The sequence below is a fragment of the Oncorhynchus masou genome, unplaced genomic scaffold (genome assembly GCF_036934945.1).
Source record: "Oncorhynchus masou masou isolate Uvic2021 unplaced genomic scaffold, UVic_Omas_1.1 unplaced_scaffold_1079, whole genome shotgun sequence".
Lineage (NCBI taxonomy): Eukaryota > Metazoa > Chordata > Actinopteri > Salmoniformes > Salmonidae > Oncorhynchus > Oncorhynchus masou.
In genome coordinates, this window is record NW_027000503.1 from 100,144 (window position 1) to 117,500 (window position 17,357).

Below are 17,357 nucleotides of genomic sequence, written 5' to 3' on the forward strand. Positions count from 1 at the left end.
GTGGAAAGTAGAGGCTATCCCCAAAACCACCCTGTGTTTTACTATGATGACACCTCTGTGGAAAGTGGAGGCTCTCCCCAAAACCACAGTGTGTTTAACTATGATGACACCTCTGTGGAAAGTGGAGGCTCTCCCCAAAACCACAGTGTGTTTAACTATGATGACCCCTCTGTGGAAAGTGGAGGCTCTCCCCAAAACCACAGTGTGTTTAACTATGATGACACCTCTGTGGAAAGTGGAGGCTCTCCCCAAAACCACAGTGTGTTTAACTATGATGACCCCTCTGTGGAAAGTAGAGGCTCTCCCCAAAACCACAGTGTGTTTTACTATGATGACCCCGCTGTGGAAAGTGGATGCTCTCCCCAAAACCACAGTGTGTTTTACTATGATGAACCCTCTGTGGAAAGTGGATGCTCTCCCCAAAACCACAGTGTGTTTTACTATGATGACCCCTCTGTGGAAAGTGGATGCTCTCCCAAAACCACAGTGTGTTTTACTATGATGACCCCTCTGTGGAAAGTGGAGGCTCTCCCCAAAACCACAGTGTGTTTAACTATGATGACCCCTCTGTGGAAAGTGGAGGCTCTCCCCAAAACCACAGTGTGTTTAACTATGATGACACCTCTGTGGAAGGTGGAGGATCTCCCCAAAACCACCCTGTGTTTAACTATGATGACCCCTCTGTGGAAAGTGGAGGATCTCCCCAAAACCACAGTGTGTTTAACTATGATGACCCCTCTGTGGAAGGTGGAGGCTCTCCCCAAAACCACAGTGTGTTTTACTATGATGACCCCTCTGTGGAAAGTGGAGGCTCTCCCCAAAACCACAGTGTGTTTTACTATGATGACCCCTCTGTGGAAAGTGGAGGCTCTCCCAAAACCACAGTGTGTTTTGCTATGATGACCCCTCAATGGAAAGTGGAGGCTCTCCCCAAAACCACAGTGTGTTTTACTATGATGACCCTCTGTGGAAAGTGGAGGCTCTCCCCAAAACCACAGTGTGTTTTACTATGATGACCCTCTGTGGAAAGTGGAGGCTCTCCCCAAAACCACAGTGTGTTTAACTATGATGACACCTCTGTGGAAGGTGGAGGCTCTCCCCAAAACCATGATGTGTTTAACTATGATGACCCCTCTGTGGAAGGTGGAGGATCTAACCAAAACCACAGTGTGTTTAACTATGATGACCCCTCTGTGGAAGGTGGAGGCTCTCCCCAAAACCACAGTGTGTTTTACTATGATGACCCCTCTGTGGAAAGTGGAGGCTCTCCCCAAAACCACAGTGTGTTTTACTATGATGACCCCTCTGTGGAAAGTGGAGGCTCTCCCCAAAACCACAGTGTGTTTTACTATGATGACCCCTCAATGGAAAGTGGAGGCTCTCCCCAAAACCACAGTGTGTTTTACTATGATGACCCCTCTGTGGAAAGTGGAGGCTCTCCCCAAAACCACAGTGTGTTTTACTATGATGACCCCTCTGTGGAAAGTGGAGGCTCTCCCCAAAACCACAGTGTTTAACTATGATGACACCTCTGTGGAAGGTGGAGGCTCTCCCCAAAACCACCCTGTGTTTAACTATGATGACCCCTCTGTGGAAAGTGGAGGCTCTCCCCAAAACCATGATCTGTTTAACTATGATGACCCCTCTGTGGAAAGTGGAGGCTCTCCCCAAAACCACAGTGTGTTTTACTATGATGACCCCTCTGTGGAAGGTGGAGGCTCTCCCCAAAACCACAGTGTGTTTTACTATGATGACCCCTCTGTGGAAGGTGGAGGCTCTCCCCAAAACCACAGTGTGTTTTACTATGATGACACCTCTGTGGAAAGTGGAGGCTCTCCCCAAAACCACAGTGTGTTTTACTATGATGACCCCTCTGTGGAAAGTGGAGGCTCTCCCCAAAACCACAGTGTGTTTTACTATGATGACCCCTCTGTGGAAAGTGGAGGCTCTCCCCAAACCACAGTGTGTTTAACTATGATGACACCTCTGTGGAAGGTGGAGGCTCTCCCCAAAACCACCCTGTGTTTAACTATGATGACCCCTCTGTGGAAAGTGGAGGCTCTCCCCAAAACCATGATGTGTTTAACTATGATGACCCCTCTGTGGAAAGTGGAGGCTCTCCCCAAAACCACAGTGTGTTTTACTATGATGACCCCTCTGTGGAAGGTGGAGGCTCTCCCAAAACCATGATGTGTTTAACTATGATGACCCCTCTGTGGAAGGTGGAGGATCTAACCAAAACCACAGTGTGTTTAACTATGATGACCCCTCTGTGGAAGGTGGAGGCTCTCCCCAAAACCACAGTGTGTTTTACTATGATGACCCCTCTGTGGAAAGTGGAGGCTCTCCCCAAAACCACAGTGTGTTTTACTATGATGACCCCTCTGTGGAAAGTGGAGGCTCTCCCCAAAACCACAGTGTGTTTTACTATGATGACCCCTCAATGGAAAGTGGAGGCTCTCCCCAAAACCACAGTGTGTTTTACTATGATGACCCCTCTGTGGAAAGTGGAGGCTCTCCCCAAAACCACAGTGTGTTTTACTATGATGACCCCTCTGTGGAAAGTGGAGGCTCTCCCCAAAACCACAGTGTTTAACTATGATGACACCTCTGTGGAAGGTGGAGGCTCTCCCCAAAACCACCCTGTGTTTAACTATGATGACCCCTCTGTGGAAAGTGGAGGCTCTCCCCAAAACCATGATCTGTTTAACTATGATGACCCCTCTGTGGAAAGTGGAGGCTCTCCCCAAAACCACAGTGTGTTTTACTATGATGACCCCTCTGTGGAAGGTGGAGGCTTTCCCCAAAACCACAGTGTGTTTTCTATGATGACACCTCTGTGGAAAGTGGAGGCTCTCCCAAAACCACATTGTGTTTAACTATGATGACACCTCTGTGGAAAGTGGAGGCTCTCCCCAAAACCACAGTGTGTTTAACTATGATGACCCCTCTGTGGAAAGTGGAGGCTCTCCCAAAACCACAGTGTGTTTAACTATGATGACACCTCTGTTGAAAGTGGAGGCTCTCCCCAAAACCACAGTGTGTTTAACTATGATGACCCCTCTGTGGAAAGTAGAGGCTCTCCCCAAAACCACAGTGTGTTTTACTATGATGACCCCTCTGTGGAAAGTGGATGCTCTCCCCAAAACAACAGTGTGTTTTACTATGATGACCCCTCTGTGGAAAGTGGATGCTCTCCCAAAACCACAGTGTGTTTTACTATGATGACCCCTCTGTGGAAAGTGGATGCTCTCCCCAAAACCACAGTGTGTTTTACTATGATGACCCCTCTGTGGAAAGTGGAGGCTCTCCCCAAAACCACAGTGTGTTTAACTATGATGACCCCTCTGTGGAAAGTGGAGGCTCTCCCCAAAACCACAGTGTGTTTAACTATGATGACACCTCTGTGGAAGGTGGAGGATCTCCCCAAAACCACCGTGTTTTACTATGATGACCCCTCTGTGGAAGGTGGAGGCTCTCCCCAAAACCACCCTGTGTTTAACTATGATGACCCCTCTGTGGAAGGTGGAGGATCTCCCCAAAACCACAGTGTGTTTAACTATGATGACCCCTCTGTGGAAGGTGGAGGCTCTCCCCAAAACCACAGTGTGTTTTACTATGATGACCCCTCTGTGGAAAGTGGAGGCTCTCCCCAAAACCACAGTGTGTTTTACTATGATGACCCCTCTGTGGAAAGTGGAGGCTCTCCCCAAAACCACAGTGTGTTTTACTATGATGACCCCTCAATGGAAAGTGGAGGCTCTCCCCAAAACCACAGTGTGTTTTACTATGATGACCCCTCTGTGGAAAGTGGAGGCTCTCCCCAAATCCACAGTGTGTTTAACTATGATGACACCTCTGTGGAAGGTGGAGGCTCTCCCAAAACCACCCTGTGTTTAACTATGATGACCCCTCTGTGGAAAGTGGAGGCTCTCCCCAAAACCATGATGTGTTTAACTATGATGACCCCTCTGTGGAAAGTGGAGGCTCTCCCCAAAACCACAGTGTGTTTTACTATGATGACCCCTCTGTGGAAGGTGGAGGCTCTCCCCAAAACCACGATGTGTTTAACTATGATGACCCCTCAATGGAAAGTGGAGGCTCTCCACAAAACCACAGTGTGTTTTACTATGATGACACCTCTGTGGAAAGTGGAGGCTCTCCCCAAAACCACAGTGTGTTTTACTATGATGACCCCTCTGTGGAAAGTGGAGGCTCTCCCCAAAACCACCCTGTGTTTAACTATGATGACCCCTCAGTGGAAGGTGGAGGCTCTCCCCAAAACCACGGTGTGTTTAACTATGATGACCCTCTGTGGAAAGTGGAGGTTCTCCCCAAAACCACGATGTGTTTTACTATGATGACCCTCTGTGGAAAGTGGAGGCTCTCCCCAAAACCACAGTGTGTTTAACTATGATGACCCCTCTGTGGAAAGTGGAGGTTCTCCCCAAAACCACGATGTGTTTTACTATGATGACCCCTCTGTGGAAAGTGGAGGCTCTCCCCAAAACCACCCTGTGTTTAACTATGATGACCCTCTGTGGAAAGTGGAGGCTCTCCCCAAATCCACGATGTGTTTTACTATGATGACCCCTCTGTGGAAAGTGGAGGCTCTCCCCAAAACCACAGTGTGTTTTACTATGATGACCCTCTGTGGAAAGTGGAGGCTCTCCCCAAAACCACCCTGTGTTTTACTATGATGACCCTCTGTGGAAAGTGGAGGCTCTCCCCAAAACCACGATGTGTTTTACTATGATGACCCCTCTGTGGAAAGTGGAGGCTCTCCCCAAAACCACCCTGTGTTTAACTATGATGACCCTCTGTGGAAAGTGGAGGCTCTCCCCAAAACCACGATGTGTTTTACTATGATGACCCCTCTGTGGAAAGTGGAGGCTCTCCCCAAAACCACGGTGTGTTTAACTATGATGACCCTCTGTGGAAAGTGGAGGCTCTCCCCAAAACCACGATGTGTTTTACTATGATGACCCCTCTGTGGAAAGTGGAGGGTCTCCCCAAAACCACAATGTGTTTTATTATGATGACCCCTTTGTGGAAAGTGGAGGCTCTCCCCAAAACCACGGTGTGTTTTACTATGATGACCCCTCTGTGGAAAGTGGAGGCTCTCCCCAAAACCACCCTGTGTTTTGCTCTAAGACCCCCACAGGCATCTTGTGAGTCGTCTGAAGTCGGTACAGCCCATCTGACTGCTTCAGTCTGTAGCGTCCAAACCGTTCGGGTTCATAGATCATACAACATGTCAGCTTGCCATAGATAACATTACTTTTATATCACTTAAGAAACACAGCTACTTTTTTGCATTGTATGACTTAAACATATGCTTAATGCCTGGCATGTAGTAATTCCCCTTAGGCAACAAATCAGTTGGAGGAACACCAGAAAACCAAAATACATAACTGTGTGTCTGTGTGTGTGTGTGTGTGTGTGTTGGTGTGTGTTTGTGAGGTCTGTGTGTGTGTGTGTGTGTGTGTGTGTGTGTGTGTGTGTGTGTGTGTGTGTGTGTGTGTGTGTGTGTGTGTGTGTGTGTGTGTGTGTGTGTGTGTGTGTGTGTGTGTGTGTGTGTGTGTGTGTGTGTGCACGTCTGCCTGTGTGCATGTGTGTGACTCGTGTGCTTTTGAAAATGTACAAATAGATTCAAAATGCCATGTGCTCACTATGGGCCCACTGGTGTCATAGCCTTAGCATCACTAGGATACCCGACCATCACAGACACACTTAAGGATTTCAGTATATATCCCCAGCCGAACCACCACAGAGAGACAGAAGGATTTCAGTATATATCCCCAGCCGAACCACCACAGACACACTTAAGGATTTCAGTATATATCCCCAGCCGAACCACCACAGACACACTTAAGGATTTCAGTATATATCCCCAGCCAAACCACCACAGAGAGACAGAAGGATTTCAGTATATATCCCCAGCCAAACCACCACAGAGAGACAGAAGGATTTCAGTATATATCCCCAGCCAAACCACCACAGAGAGACAGAAGGATTTCAGTATATATCCCCAGCCAAACCACCACAGATACACTTAAGGATTTCAGTATATATCCCCAGCCGAACCACCACAGACACACTTAAGGATTTCAGTATATATCCCCAACCTAACCACCACAGACACACTTAAGGATTTCAGTATATATCCCCAGCCAAACCACCAAAGAGAGACAGAAGGATTTCAGTATATATCCCCAGCCGAACCACCACAGACACACTTCATTCATGAATACAATACTAAACACCTCCCTCTCCAACTGGATCCTTGTCACGTTCTGACCTTAGTTCTTTTGTTATGTCTTTGATTTAGTATGGTCAGGGCGTGAGTTGGGGTGGGGTGTTTATGTTCTTTTTTCTATGAGTTGGTATTTCTGTGTTTGGCCTGGTATGGTTCTCAATCAGAGGCAGCTTTCAATCGCTGTCCCTGATTGAGAACCATACTTAGGCAGCCTGTTTTCACCCTTGAGTTGTGAGTGATTATTTCCTGTGTTGTGTCTGCAGCAGACAGAACTGTTTCGGTTTCATTTCGTTCCCTTTGTTGTTTTATTCTTTAGTGTTCTGAGTTAATAATGAATATCATGAACACTTACGACGCTGCGCACTGGTCCTCCGATCCTTCCTACTACTCCTCCTCGTCAGACTTCCTGATGGGCCGCTCCCAGGTGGTGAGGGTAGGAAACAACACATCCGCCATGCTGATCCTCAACACAGGGAGCCGTCAGGGGTGCGTGCTCAGTCCCCTCCTGTATTCCCTTTTCACTAATGACAGCAATGGCCAGGCACGACTCCAACACAATCATTACGTTTGCCAATGAGAAAACAGTGGTTTGCCTGATCACCGACAACAACGAGACAGCCTATAGAGAGCCAGTTAGAGACCTGGCCGTGTGGTGCCAGAATAACAACCTCTCCCTCAACGTGATCAAGACTAATGAGATGATTGTGGACTACAGGAAAAGGAGGACCGACCACGCCCCTATTCTCATTGACGGGGCTGTAGTGGAGCAGGTTCGGAGCTTCAAGTTCCTTGGTGTCCACATTACCAACAAACTAACATGTTCCAAGCAGACCAAGACAGTTGTGAAGGGGACTTGACAACACCTTTTCCCCCTCAGGAGACTGCAAAGATGTGGCATCGGTCCTCAGATCCTCAAAAGGTTCTACAGCTGCACCATCGAAAGCATCCTGACTGGTTGCATCACTGCCTGGTATGGCAACTGCTCAGCCTCTGACCGCAAGGCACCACCGAGGGTAGTGAGTACGGCCCAGTACATCACTGGGGCTAAGCTGCCTGCCATCCAGGACCTCTATACCAGGCGGTGTCAGAGGAAGATCCAAAAATTGTCAAAGACTCCAGCAACCCCAGTCATAGGCTGTTCTCTCTACTACCGCATGGCAAGTGGTACCGGAGGGCCAAGAGGCTTCTAAACAGCTTCTCCCCCCAAAGCCATAAGACTCCTGAACTTTTAATGAAATGGCAACCCAGACTATTTGCATTGCCCCCCCCCCCCCCACCCCCACCCCGACACCCCTTTACGCTGCTGCTACATTCTGTTTATTTTCTATGCATAGTCACTTTAATAACTCTACCTTCATATTACCTCAATTACCTCGAATAGTGGGTGCCCCTGCACATTAACACTGTACCGGTACCACTTGTATATAGCCTCGCTATTGCTATTTTACTGCTGCTCTTTAATTATTTGTTACTTTTATTTCTTATTTTATTAAAGTATTTTTCGTAGCTGCATTGTTGGTTAAGGGCTTGTAAGTCAGCATTTCACTGTAAGGTCGACACCTGTTTCATCCAGCACATGTGATTTGATAATACAGTACTGTACATACTGTAGCCAGGCAGACGACCAGTCAGTCAAACATACAGGGGTTCAGCACTGGGACGACCAGTCAGTCAAACATACAGGGGTTCAGCACTGGGACGACCAGTCAGTCAAACATACAGGAGTTCAGCACTGGGACGACCAGTCAGTCAAACATACAGGAGTTCAGCACTGGGACGACCAGTCAGTCAAACATAACAGGAGTTCAGCACTGGGATGACCAGTCAGTCAAACACAACAGAAGTTCAGCACTGGGACGACCAGTCAGTCAAACATAACAGGAGTTCAGCACTGGGACGACCAGTCAGTCAAACATAACAGGAGTTTAGCACTGGGACGACCAGTCAGTCAAACATACAGGAGTTCAGCACTGGGACGACCAGTCAGTCAAACATAACAGGAGTTCAGCACTGGGACGACCAGTCAGTCAAACATACAGGAGTTCAGCACTGGGACGACCAGTCAGTCAAACATACAGGAGTTCAGCACTGGGACGACCAGTCAGTCAAACATAACAGGAGTTCAGCACTGGGACGACCAGTCAGTCAAACATAACAGAAGTTCAGCACTGGGACGACCAGTCAGTCAAACATACAGGAGTTCAGCACTGGGACGACCAGTCAGTCAAACATAACAGGAGTTCAGCACTGGGACGACCAGTCAGTCAAACATAACAGGAGTTCAGCACTGGGACGACCAGTCAGTCAAACATAACAGGAGTTTAGCACTGGGACGACCAGTCAGTCAAACACAACAGAAGTTTAGCACTGGGACGACCAGTCAGTCAAACATAACAGGAGTTCAGCACTGGGACGACCAGTCAGTCAAACATAACAGGAGTTCAGCACTGGGACGACCAGTCAGTCAAACATAACAGAAGGTCACCACTGGGACGACCAGTCAGTCAAACATAACAGGAGTTCAGCACTGGGACGACCAGTCAGTCAAACATAACAGGAGTTCAGCACTGGGACGACCAGTCAGTCAAACATAACAGGAGGTCACCACTGGGACGACCAGTCAGTCAAACATAACAGGAATGAAACATGCAGGTATTTGTTTCGTTTCATTTTTAACATTTGACATCTCTTTTACATATGGATTGTATATCTCTCTTTCACAGTTTGCTGTCGTGCATCGTCACCTATCGGTTGAGACGTCGGAATAAAGAAAAGGTGATGATTTCTTCAAAGCGTAGAGACAGAAACCTTAGACGATTACATTGTCCAATAAATACACTATTATATCAGTGAACTGGAACAAATCAATCACTATGTATTCTGGTTTATTTGTCAAGCTTGTCATAGGAATTAAAACAATCATCTCAGAGTAAAACGAGATTCACCTTGTTCAGAAAAAAACATTTATTCTAGGGAGGGAAACAAACAGTTTTTTCCATGTCTGTCTCAGTAGTCACAAGGCCAGGTCGAGTCATAGCAGATTAACTAAATCTTGTGTGTGTGTGTGTGTGTGTGTGTGTGTGTGTGTGTGTGTGTGTGTGTGTGTGTGTGTGTGTGTGTGTGTGTGTGTGTGTGTGTGTGTGTGTGTGTGTTCAAAAGGCAAGGTGGAGTGATGGAGAAGCTAAGCCCTGTGAATCATAGTGTTCTTCAGAAACATAGGACATACAGGGGGTTAGCACTGCTATAGGACAGAGCACTGCTATAGGACAGAGCACTGCTATAGGACAGACAGGGGGTTAGCACAGCTATAGGACAGACAGGGGGTTAGCACTGCTATATGACAGACAGGGGGTTAGCACTGCTATAGGACAGACAGGGGGTTAGCACTGCTATAGGACAGACAGGGGGTTAGCACTGCTATAGGACAGACAGGGGGTTAGCACTGCTATAGGACAGACAGGGGGTTAGCACAGCTATAGGACAGACAGGGGGTTAGCACTGCTATAGGACAGACAGGGGGTTAGCACTGCTATAGGACAGACAGGGGGTTAGCACTGGTATATGACAGACAGGGGGTTAGCACTGCTATAGGACAGACAGGGGGTTAGCACAGCTATAGGACAGACAGGGGGTTAGCACTGCTATAGGACAGACAGGGGGTTAGCACTGCTATAGGACAGACAGGGGGTTAGCACAGCTATAGGACAGACAGGGGGTTAGCACTGCTATAGGACTGACTGGGGGTTAGCACTGCTATAGGACAGACAGGGGGTTAGCACTGCTATAGGACAGACAGGGGGTTAGCAGAGCTATAGAACAGACAGGGGGTTAGCACTGCTATAGGACAGACAGGGGGTTAGCACTGTCATAGGACAGACAGGGGGTTAGCACTGCTATAGGACAGACAGGGGGTTAGCAGAGCTATAGAACAGACAGGGGGTTAGCACTGCTATAGGACAGACAGGGGGTTAGCACTGCTATAGGACAGACAGGGGGTTAGCACTGCTATAGGACAGACAGGGGGTTAGCAGAGCTATAGAACAGACAGGGGGTTAGCACTGCTATAGGACAGACAGGGGGTTAGCACTGTCATAGGACAGACAGGGGGTTAGCACTGCTATAGGACAGACAGGGGGTTAGCACTGCTATAGGACAGACAGGGGGTTAGCACTGCTATAGGACAGACAGGGGGTTAGCACTGTCATAGGACAGACAGGGGGTTAGCACTGTCATAGGACAGACAGGGGGTTAGCACTGCTATAGGACAGACAGGGGGTTAGCACTGCTATAGGACAGACAGGGGGTTAGCACTGCTATAGGACAGACAGGGGGTTAGCACTGCTATAGGACAGACTGGGGGTTAGCACTGGCATAGGACAGACAGGGGGTTAGCACTGCTATAGGACAGACAGGGGGTTAGCACTGTCATAGGACAGACAGGGGGTTAGCACTGTCTTAGGACAGACAGGGGGTTAGCACTGCTATAGGACAGACAGGGGGTTGGCACTGCTATAGGACAGACAGGGGGTTAGCACTGCTATAGGACAGACAGGGGGTTAGCACTGCTATAGGACAGACAGGGGGTTAGCACTGCTATAGGATAGACAGTGGGTTAGCACTGCTATAGGACAGACAGGGAGTTAGCACTGTCATAGGACAGACAGGGGTTAGCAGAGCTATAGAACAGAGCACTGCTATAGGACAGACAGGGGGTTAGCACTGCTATAGGACAGAGCACTGCTATAGGACAGACAGGGGGTTAGCACTGCTATAGGACAGACAGGGGGTTAGCACTGTCATAGGACAGACAGGGGGTTAGCACTGTCATAGGACAGACAGGGGGTTAGCACAGCTATAGGACAGAGCACTGCTATAGGACAGACAGGGGGTTAGCACTGCTATAGGACAGACAGGGGGTTAGCACTGCTATAGGACAGACAGGGGGTTAGCACTGCTATAGGACAGACAGGGGGTTAGCACTGCTATAGGACAGACAGGGGGTTAGCACTGCAATAGGACAGACAGGGGGTTAGCACTGCTATAGGACAGACAGGGGGTTAGCACTGCTATAGGACAGACAGGGGTTTAGCACTGCTATAGGACAGACAGGTGGTTAGCACTGCTATAGGACAGACAGGGGGTTAGCACTGCAATAGGACAGACAGGGGGTTAGCACTGCTATAGGACAGACAGGGGGTTAGCACTGCTATAGGACAGACAGGGGTTTAGCACTGCTATAGGACAGACAGGTGGTTAGCACTGCTATAGGACAGACAGGGGGTTAGCACTGCTATAGGACAGACAGGGGGTTAGCACTGCTATAGGACAGACAGGGGGTTAGCACTGCTATAGGACAGACAGGGGGTTAGCACTGCTATAGGACAGACGGGGTTAGCACTGCTATAGGACAGACAGGGGGTTAGCACTGCTATAGGACAGGGAGTATTACCTGGAGACACACACACACACACACACACACTGGTAAACAAACAGACAGGTTTGTTGTTGACTTGGCAGGTTTGAGATCAGAGGTCTGAGACACTTTCTGCTGCCAGGCCCCACCAGAAACACTCACACACACACACACACACACACACACACACACACACACACACACACACACACACACACACACACACACACACACACACACAGTGAAGACATACACACTGCTAAATACTGAGTGACAGAATAGAAGGCTGTCGAAGCTCCTTTCAGCCCTGTCTGTCTCCCCGTCTCTCTACGGACCCATCTCTTCCCCTCCACTTCCCAAGCTCTCTCTCTGTGTGTGTGTGTGTGTGTGTGTGTGTGTGTGTGTGTGTGTGCGTGTGCGTGTGTGTGTGTGCGTGTCTTCCATGAGCATACAAACCTGCCAGACTGTGTCAGTATTAGCATCAGTTTAGCCCAGAGGGCTAGGGAACGGAGAGAGGAGAGGAGAGGAGATAAGAGGGCTGGGGTGTGGAGAGAGGAGAGGAGAGAAGTGGGCTCGGGAATGGAGAGAGGAGCGAAGAGGGATGAGAGAGGAGGAGGTGAGAAGAGGGAAGAGAGAAGAGAGGAGTGGAGGATGGGAGTGGAGTGGAGGGGAGTGGAAGGTCTTAGCTCCTTCTTAGATCATGGCAGGAGGCAGGCAGACTAGCTGCCACTGTCTGTCTGTCAGAGGAGGAGACATGGGGAGAGAGGTGGAACGCCTGGAGATGGACAGGAAGAGGGAGGGAGAGAGAAGAGAAGGGGGAGAAGCATGGAAATGATTGGATAGGAGAAGGGGGGAGGACCGGAGAGGAGAGGGGGGAGAGGCTGGAGAGAGAGAAGTGTGAGAGGACTGGAGAGAGAAATGAGAGAGGACTGGAGAAGGGAAGGGAGGGAGGACTGGAGAGGGGAAGGGAGAGAGGGAGAAGAGAATGGGGAGAAGCCTGGAAAGGATTGGATAGGAGAAGGGGGAGAGGACTGGAGAGGAGGAGGGACAGGGGACTGGAGAGGAGAAGTGTGAGAGGACTGGAGAGGAGAAGTGAGAGAGGGAGAAGAGAATGGGGAGAAGCCTGGAAAGGATTGGATAGGAGAAGGGGGAGAGGACTGGAGAGGAGGAGGGACAGGGGACTGGAGAGGAGAAGTGTGAGAGGACTGGAGAGGGGAAGTGAGAGAGGACTGGAGAGGGGAAGGGAGGGAGGACTGGAGAGGGGAAGGGAGAGAGGACTGGAGAGGAGGAGGGAGAGAGGACTGGAGAGGGGAAGTGAGAGAGGACTGGAGAGGGGAAGGGAGAGAGGACTGGAGAGGGGAAGGGAGAGAGGACTGGAGAGGGGAAGGGAGAGAGGACTGGAGAGGGGAAGGGAGAGAGGACTGGAGAGGGGAAGGGAGAGAGGACTGGAGAGGGGAAGGGAGAGAGGACTGGAGAGGGGAAGGAGGAGAGGACCATGGAGAGGGGAAGGGAGAGAGGACTGGAGAGGGGAAGTGAGAGAGGACTGGAGAGGGGAAGGAGGAGAGGACCATGGAGAGGAACAGAGTGAGGAACAGGGAGAGGAACAGAGTGTGGATAGGAGGAACGGAATGGTGGAGAAAGATAGGAAAGGAAGGGTGAGGTGGAGAAGAGAGTCTGGAGGGAACATAAGAGGGAAGAGGAGCTGGAGAGGATATGAGATGGAGAGGGAGAGAGAGAGAGGGTGAGAGAGGGGGCTAGAGAGAGAGGGAGAGGGAGAGAGAGAGAGGATGGGAGAGGGAGAGAGAGAGAGGGGGAGAGAGGGGGCTAGAGAGAGAGAGAGAGAGAGAGAGAGAGGGCTAGAGGGGGCTAGAGAGAGAGGGAGAGAGAGGATAGGAGATGGAGAGGGAGAGAGAGGGAGGGAGAGAGGCAGAGAGAGAGAGAGGATAGGAGATGGAGAGAGAGAGAGGCAGGGAGAGAGGCAGAAAGAGAGGGAGGATAGGAGATGGAGAGGGAGAGAGAGGGAGGATGGGAGAGGGAGAGGGAGAGAGGGGGAGATAGGGGGCTAGAGAGAGAGAGAGGGAGAGAGAGAAAGGGCTAGAGGGGGCTAGAGAGAGAGAGAGAGGGAGAGAGAGGATAGGAGATGGAGAGGGAGAGAGAGAGAGGGAGAGAGAGAGGGAGAGGGAGAGAGAGAGAGGATGGGAGAGGGAGAGAGAGGGGGAGAGGGGGAGAGAGGGGGCTAGAGAGAGAGAGAGGGAGAGAGAGAGAGGGCTAGAGAGGGCTAGAGGGGGCTAGAGAGAGAGAGAGGGAGAGAGAGGATAGGAGATGGAGAGGGAGAGAGAGAGAGGCAGAGAGAGAGGATAGGAGATGGAGAGGGAGAGAGAGGGAGGGAGAGATTCAGAGAGAGAGGATAGGAGATGGAGAGGGAGAAAGTCAGAGAGAGAGAGAGAGGATAGGAGATGGAGAGGGAGAGAGGCAGAGAGAGAGAGGATAGGAGATGGAGAGGGAGAGAGGCAGAGAGAGAGAGAGAGGATAGGAGATGGAGAGGGAGAGAGGCAGAGAGAGAGAGAGGATAGGAGATGGAGAGGGGGAGAGAGGCAGAGAGAGAGAGGATAGGAGATGGAGAGGGAGAGAGGCAGAGAGATAGAGAGAGGATAGGAGATGGAGAGGGAGGTCAGAGAGAGAGAGAGAGGATAGGAGATGGAGAGGGAGAGAGGCAGAGAGAGAGAGGATAGGAGATGGAGAGGGAGAGAGGCAGAGAGAGAGAGAGGATAGGAGATGGAGAGGGAGAGAGGCAGAGAGAGAGAGAGGATAGGAGATGGAGAGGGGGAGAGAGGCAGAGAGAGAGAGGATAGGAGATGGAGAGGGAGAGAGGCAGAGAGATAGAGAGGATAGGAGATGGAGAGGGAGAGAGACAGAGAGAGAAATAGAGAGGATAGGAGATGGAGAGGGAGAGAGGCAGAGAGAGAGAGGCAGAGAGAGAGAGAATAGGAGATGGAGAGGGAGAGAGGCAGAGAGAGAGAGGATAGGAGATGGAGAGGGAGAGAGAGCGAGAGAGGCACAGAGAGAGAGAGAGAGGATAGGAGATGGAGAGGCAGAGAGAGAGAGGATAGGAGATGGAGAGGGATAGAGAGGGGGAGAGGCAGAGAGAGAGAGGATAGGAGATGAGGAGGGAGAGAGAGGGAGAGAGGCAAAGAGAGAGAGGATAGGAGATAGAGAGGCAGAAAGAGAGAGAGGATAGGAGATGGAGAGGGAGAGAGAGGGAGAGAGGCAGAGAGAGCGAGAGGATAGGAGATGGAGAGAGAGAGAGAGGGAGAGAGGCAGCGAGAGAGAGAGGATAGGAGATGGAGAGGGAGAGAGAGGGAGAGAGGCAGAGAGAGAGTATAGGAGATAGAGAGGCAGAGAGAGAGAGAGGATAGGAGATGGAGAGGGAGAGAGAGGGAGAGGCAGAGAGAGAGAGGGGATAGGAGATGGAGAGGGAGAGAGAGGGAGAGAGGCAGAGAGAGAGAGGATAGGAGATGGAGAGGGAGAGAGAGGGAGAGAGGCAGAGAGATAGAGGGGATAGGAGATAGAGAGGCAGAGAGAGAGAGGATAGGAGATGGAGAGAGAGAGGCAGAGAGAGAGAGAGAGAGGCAGAGAGAGAGAGGATAGGAGATGGAGAGAGAGAGGCAGAGAGAGAGAGAGAGAGGCAGAGAGAGAGAGAGGATAGGAGATGGAGATTGAGAGAGAGGAAGAGAGGCAGAGAAAGAGAGGATAGGAGATGGAGAGGGAGAGAGGAAGAGAGGCAGAGAAAGAGAGGATAGGAGATGGAGAGGGAGAGAGAGGGAGAGTCGGGGAGAGGGAGAGAGCGAGAGAGAAGGAGAGAGGGAGAGAGAGGCAGAGGGAGAGAGGCAGAGGGAGAGAGAGGATCGGAGATGGAGAGGGAGAGAGAGGGAGAGAGGCAGAGAGAGGGGCAGAGAGAGAGGCAGAGAGAGAGGCAGAGAGTGAGGCAGAGAGTGAGGCAGAGAGTGAGGCAGAGAGAGAGGCAGATAGAGAGGCAGAGAGAGAGGCAGATAGAGAGGCAGAGAGAGAGGCAGAGAGAGGCAGATAGAGAGGCAGAGAGAGAGGCAGATAGAGAGGCAGAGAGAGGGGCAGAGAGAGAGGCAGAGAGAGAGGCAGAGAGAGAGGCAGAGAGAGAGGCAGATAGAGAGGCAGAGAGAGAGGCAGAGAGAAGGGCAGAGAGAGAGGCAGAGAGAGAGAGGATAGGAGATGGAGTTTAAATAAACTAAGTTTTAGAACTTTAAGATGCAGATTGAAGCAGCCAGTGACAGTGGCCTGACAGTACTGAATTCCCAGGGATTTACATCAGAAACACTGAGGGATTTAACACCAGGGAACTTGGCTTCATAAGGACTACGCTTTTTTAGGACTTCATTAAGGTGTTCAGAAGGGTTATGTTAGGACTTCATTAAGGTGTTCAGAAGGGTTATGTTAGGACTTCATTAAGGTGTTCAGAAGGGTTATGTTAGGACTTCATTAAGGTGTTCAGAAGGGTTATGTTAGGACTTCATTAAGGTGTTCAGAAGGGTTATGTTAGGACTTCATTAAGGTGTTCAGAAGGGTTATGTTAGGACTTCATTAAGGTGTTCAGAAGGGTTATGTTAGGACATTAAGGTGTTCAGAATTAGGACTATTAAGGTGTTCAGAAGGGTTATGTTAGGACTTCATTAAGGTGTTCAGAAGTTAGGACTATTAAGGTGTTCAGAAGGGTTACGTTAGGACAATTAAGGTGTTCAGAAGGGTTACGTTAGGACTATTAAGGTGTTCAGAAGGGTTATGTTAGGACTTCATTAAGGTGTTCAGAAGGGTTACGTTAGGACTATTAAGGTGTTCAGAAGGGTTACGTTAGGACTATTAAGGTGTTCAGAAGGGTTACGTTAGGACTATTAAGGTGTTCAGAAGGGTTATGTTAGGACTTCATTAAGGTGTTCAGAAGTGTTATGTTAGGACTTCATTAAGGTGTTCAGAAGGGTTATGTTAGGACTTCATTAAGGTGTTCAGAAGGGTTATGTTAGCACTATTAAGGTGTTCAGAAGGGTTATGTTAGGACTTCATTAAGGTGTTCAGAAGGGTTATGTTAGCACTATTAAGGTGTTCAGAAGGGTTATGTTAGGACTTCATTAAGGTGTTCAGAAGGGTTATGTTAGGACTTCATTAAGGTGTTCAGAAGGGTTATGTTAGCACTATTAAGGTGTTCAGAAGGGTTATGTTAGGACTTCATTAAGGTGTTCAGAAGGGTTATGTTAGGACTTCATTAAGGTGTTCAGAAGGGTTATGTTAGGACTTCATTAAGGTGTTCAGAAGGGTTACGTTAGGACTATTAAGGTGTTCAGAAGGGTTATGTTAGGACTTCATTAAGGTGTTCAGAAGGGTTATGTTAGTACTATTAAGGTGTTCAGAAGGGTTATGTTAGGACTTCATTAAGGTGTTCAGAAGGGTTATGTTAGGACTTCATTAAGGTGTTCAGAAGGGTTACGTTAGGACTATTAAGGTGTTCAGAAGGGTTACGTTAGGACTATTAAGGTGTTCAGAAGGGTTATGTTAGGACTTCATTAAGGTGTTCAGAAGGGTTATGTTAGGACTTCATTAAGGTGTTCAGAAGGGTTATGTTAGGACTTCATTAAGGTGTTCAGAAGGGTTATGTTAGGA